The 6,000-nt window shown below is 30.0% G+C and overlaps 1 long non-coding RNA gene across 1 annotated transcript; it reads left to right on the top strand.

The window, feature by feature from the left end:
* Nucleotides 1–1,028: 1,028 nt before the first annotated feature.
* On the top strand, nt 1,029–2,886 carry LOC127722460 (uncharacterized). The gene is made up of 3 exons (XR_007991742.1): nt 1,029–1,176; nt 1,616–1,798; nt 2,502–2,886. It is a non-coding gene; the product is annotated as an uncharacterized LOC127722460 (long non-coding RNA).
* Nucleotides 2,887–6,000: the final 3,114 nt, after the last annotated feature.

The raw sequence follows: 6,000 nt of genomic DNA, 5'->3' as shown, positions 1-6,000 counted from the left end.
GACTATTATATAATCTTAATTGCCTTATTAAAAGTGCTGTCAGATCAAAATCTGTGTACGAAAATATGTTTTTGTTAATTTCCTGTGTACCCTTCTCAAAGTACGGAAGTTAAACGAAGTGAAGTTTGATCATGAACACTTTATTAATATATATTACTGTTATCAAATAATGTTAATGTAAAATGACACATTTTATTTAAATCAATTTGAAAAGCTTGAATTGAATAAATTGTCGTCTTCAGTTCTCCAAAATAGTTGATACGGTCTCAGTACTTTCACTACAGATACCACAATTTACATATCCATAAATGCTCGCATGTTGTGTAAAGTCTTTATATTATATTATATCTACCAGGGGGCCTCTGAATTATTATGCAGAGGTTCCTATTCTGTTTTATTTTGTTACCATATAATCACTTGTGTTAATTTTTACCTGTTTTATTAGGTAAAAGTCCTAAGGATAAATGTGCGTCTGCTGTGCTAAAGGATAAGCCTTGTATAAAATAACTACTAAAAAGTATAAATAAAGAGACTTTTATTAATAACGGAGCTGTGAAATTAATAACTCTTAAAAAATCCATTTGCTGTACTTTCCGTTTGACGTTTTCTTAGTTTCTAGGTATAGAGTATGGAATATCAGCATTGAAGAATACACTTATAATTTAGGTATTGAAATTGCATGTCATATTTATCTGTCTTGTTTATAATTTCGATTGTTTTGAGTGAACAATATTCGCATGACTATAGATATAAACAATTGACATCTTGATCTTAAAGTAAAATTTCCCTGTGTAACGAATAAAAGTTTGTTAATTTAAAGCGACAGTATTTCACCGTAAGCATTTGAAACAAGAACAGGCATGATAAAATTTTGTGTTTTATCATAGTTATAAAAAAAAATTAACAATAAAAAGGATGTAATAAACGTATCATGAATACAACGTTAATGTTTGATTAACTCCCTTGTATATATATATATATATATATACAGTTTTGATTATTTTATTGATTGCGACCTCAATTTTCAGTTCCGGTCTGTAAATTGTCGTTAACATTGTTCTAATTGAAACAATTGCATATGGTTTTTATAACATATACATTGGTGCAAAATGCATACAATATTAACTGTTTTGTGTCTCATGAATTTAAGGATTATATGTGCATTTGATCATGACGGTCTGTATATATATATATAATTATCGATTGTTCATCAATTCCTAATACTTGAGTATAATGTAGTTTATGATCCAAAACGTTCTTCCAAAACCAATATATATATATATATATATATATATATATATATATATATCGTAGCCGTTGTCGTTGTCGTTAGCATTTTTGAATAAACAAAATATTTCACTTATTATCATTTTTCATTGGTAGGTATGCTCTCATGTAGCTATGGTAATGTCATACTATTCGTATACATATTTTACTCGAAGCTTTATCTTCTAACTTTGACCCGTTTTGTATAAAAATATCTACATTTGTAACTTAAGTATTTTGTTTGCTAAAATACTGAATTCCGCCTGTTTTTTTTTCTTTTTCACTAGAGTGTTTGTAGGTGTATTAATCAAAGCGAATTGAGTAAACACATTTCCATTTACTTTAGCAGAAACCCGTCATTATTTTGGACAAAACAGGGCTGTTCAACATATATGGACAACAACTACTATTGGGAAACAACAAACATGTAAATATCATAGATATTCAACACATTCTTCATTAGGACCAATGCCAGACACATGGTATGCCGATTCCATGTGCTTTGTGACTTTCCAGTCATATAACCAATACGGTAAAGGCTGGCAATTTTATGTATTTATAAATATATATATTCATATATTGTATGTCCTTGTATGTTGAATTTAGTCACACATCCAAAAATTCAAAGAACAATTCTACAGAAACTACATCTTTTCATCTATTTAAGAATCAGCATTTGTTTAAGTTATACTGTCAAATAAGTGCACAGAGTTAAGACGGGAAACAATTCAACTTAATTAAACTGAAAACCGATTTGTCTTAAGTTTTTTTTTATGAAAATATTAGAAAACAAGAACGAATCCCCCACAATTTTTTCTTTTTGTTAAAATAGTTGTAAAACATTGCATTATTTTGGCTTTAATATTCCAATAACCCGGTCAATATATCGTATGCAAATATTTTTCGCTACTATAATAATATTAGGAAGGTAAGAGTTTATAATTAAGATTATCGAGAAATGTTGAAATTCAGCTTATGTTTAATTTACATTTGAGATTCTACTCTCACTTTTGGTTGTTATTTTAGTTAGACAATAGCGGAAATAAAACGGAATTTTGACACTCAACCCAATCCTCGATAAATATGGTATTGAACGTATTGATTTCCGTTATGATCAATCAAACTCGACAAAGATACCAGGCTAATAATTTGGTTCGATAATTTGTTGGAAACACATATTACTATTGATTAAAAGATTAAAATAACTTTCAGAATTTTGAAATCATTAATTGTAGGTTGTCTGTTAATAGATGCCGGTAAACCAGCTACAATTACTTGCCCATCTGATACAGTACTCATTATTTACAACGTACTGTACGAATATAATGGTAGATGTCAAAATGACAAAAGTTATTATTCTAAAAGAAATTACTACAAACATTGTAAAAATGCGTTCGCATGCAACATTCCCACCAAACCAGTTTATAAGCAGAAAGCAAGCATCTATTTTCATTGCAGAGGTGTGTATATAATAAAAACGATATATAAGTAGAAGACCTTCTATGTAGCTAAATATTATCTAAAAATCAAGTACCTCTGGAATTCGTATTAAACATTTGACGTAGATTTGAAATAACACTTTACAAAGTGTGTACATCCGAAGCGCTTTTCATGATTTACCTTCACCAGAATATCATATACGAGATATATGACAAAACGAATCTAAAAAGTAATGCAAAATTCATGTAATGTAAACGTTGCCTTAAAGAGTTAGTGGAGCGGCGAAACCTGAAAAGACGTTTAGTTAGTGAGTTTAATGCACCCAAAAAACACACACCTGTAAATGTTTTCAATTGAAAGAATAGGTATTTGTAGCGTTATGCAGCTTATATAAAAAAAAAATCGCTGATATACTTAAACGAATCTTGGCTATATTTGAACATGCAAGTGTAAAAAAAAACATTAATGATAAAAATCGACAATGCTTTTGATTTCAGATGTTTACGAATAAAATTATGTAATCGTTTTTATTTCAGCAGTTGTAGCTAACACGACATTTACCTGCTTCCGTTTATAATAAGACAATAATGATTCATTTCAGTTGTATTTATTTTACAAATACACTTTGCAATATATTTTATACAATAACACTTTCATTTGAAATCTGGTTAATTCTGTTTTCCAAAAAATTATATTTTGAATCTGACACACCAATCCGTCACAAATGCATTTCAATACGGAATTGTCCTCCGAAACTTTTATTTCAATTTAATCTTCAACCCGATCAGTTCTATCACTGTGAAGCCATATTCCTTTTTACATTTAACATTACAATTTATTGTTCTGAATGGCTTTTAGTACTTATTACAAATTGCTTTAATATGTTTTTTATGTTAATTTCATTGTTTTTGCAATTGAAAACGACAAGAGAGGTTCCTGATATAGTTCACATTGCTTTGAAATGAGCGTTTAACAAATATCCCGGATCTGTTGTGAAAAAATGTCCATACAGTTTCACATTTCATTATTCTTTAAAACTTGCCATAACTAACGCCAAGATATCGAAACAATCTTTAGATTGTCATAAATGTATTATATGACAAATTTTACATGTTCTCTAAAAATGGAAAAGTAAGTTTTATTTTTGTCAATCATATTATTTCCGTAAGCACAATCATGGTCGTTATAAAAAAGAACTAATAACAACGGAGGGGAAAACCGAGAATGGTTGCATGCTTTAACCAACTGCAAGCATATCTAGAATAACAATCCGAACTGACTGGTAATCCTGCATATTTTGAACAGAAAAAAGTAAAATAACAAACGGTAAAAAAGCAAAAATACTAAACTCCAGAAAAATTCAAAACGGAAAGCCCTTTATTAAATGGTAAAATCAAAAGCTCAAACACACCAAACGAATGGAAAACAACTGTATTATTCCTGAATTGGTACAGGCATTTCCTTATGTAGAAAATGGTGGATTAAACCTGGTGTTATAGCTAGCTAAACCTCTCACTTGTATGACAGTCGCATATAATTCCACAACAATGTGTGAGCAAAACAAACAGACATAAAACGTAAAAATGTAAAAAATTGGGGTACAACAGTCAGCATTGTGTTATAATCTTAATCACTATAAAAACAAATAGCAGCTATTTCAACAAAGAAAAACAAAACGGCATATAGACACTCTATAGACAAAGTACATAAGCGAAAATGAATGACAAGAAGACAAAAAGTCCATAGCACAATAACACTATGGCGGGATATATAAATACCGAGCCACTCAAAAAGCATATTACCAAAAATGGACTAAACAGTAAAGTTAAAAAATAAACAAAAACAAATAAGAAACAAAAGACACAAGACTTCACACACTGTAGAATCAGGCAGCCAGAATTAAATCATGAAATTGAATCGACGGTTTAACATAATTTTGTTTTAAAAACTGTCCATTATCATTCGTCCAGTATAACTAAATTGCCGCTTAAAGCATCAAAACAAGTGTAAACAGAAAGATATTTTTCTTAAACGATACTTTTCTATTTATGTGTTTGAGGCAAGTGCCGTGTCGTGTCGATGTCAGTATTTAACAGGCATTTAACCGGAAACACAATTTGAATAACAAAAGATTTCATAATTGGTTGTCTTTTTATTTACACGAGATAGAATTTGAACTTTAAGCAGTACAAATGGTTAGAAAGAAAAATAATTGACAAATAACAGTTAAATATGTTTTTATAATTGCATTTAAAAAATGATAAATTTATATAAAAATGCACGATTTCAAGGTGTGTAGAATACAGCAACTAATTGAAAACAGATGCTGGTTTGTATATGATATAATATATTATCTAGAGAGCATTTTCTTCACCATTTGTATTTTGTCTGACAAATGGGATGTGTAAAATAAAAGCATGGACCCTCTGTAAGCTGCTCTGGACTACTGATGGTTTATGTATTCCAGGCGATTTGAAATAAAAGATATTATTCATGAAAAAAAAATATATCTATATGGTTAAGCATATGACTTCATGTCGACATGACTTTAAAAACTGCTTGGCTTGCTTTCAAATGAGATTGCTGACCAATAAACAATTGCCACACTCTTTACGTGCATGTCCCAAATCAGGAGCATGTAGTTTAGTGGTTGTCCGGTTTTTGATTCCGGTTAAATGCCTGTTCATGTCTGTCGGGGCCTTTTATAGCCGACTATACGGTATGGCTTTTTCTCATTGTTGAAGGCCGTACGGTTGCCTATAGCTTACATACACTTTATTTGATCTTTGGTGGATAGTTGTCTCATTGGCAATCATACCACATCTCCTTATTATTATATAAACATTGCAAAATAGGTTTTCGAATTATTACGACGATTCAATTATTACACAACTACAACAAGGCCAGGGTTAAGCTTACATCCTATTCAGCAGTTCTATATCTATTGCTTCAGGTGCAGATCTGAACATTATCATATCTTCATTATTTTTGAGATAATAAGATAAGAAGAAAAACGTGAAATTCATGAATTTTTAAGTATACTTAGGGAAATAACAAAATGAAACATCATAATGGTAGACCTGTAACATTTTGCAAACACAACAATAAATATGATCTTTTGTAATATTCCTTTTTGTACCGTTATACGAGACACAGAATGTGAGAAATAAAATATTAAGCTCCATAATTTCTATGTTATCCTATCTTTGTCAATTATGTATGCAATTTTAGAAGTCCACAAATAATCGTACAATTCCAGTGTGTTAATTTAAGCAAGACTACATCAGTGTAAAA

The sequence above is a fragment of the Mytilus californianus genome, unplaced genomic scaffold (assembly GCF_021869535.1).
Source record: "Mytilus californianus isolate M0D057914Y unplaced genomic scaffold, xbMytCali1.0.p SCAF_12, whole genome shotgun sequence".
Lineage (NCBI taxonomy): Eukaryota > Metazoa > Mollusca > Bivalvia > Mytilida > Mytilidae > Mytilus > Mytilus californianus.
This window is presented reverse-complemented; position numbering and strand designations above follow the sequence as displayed.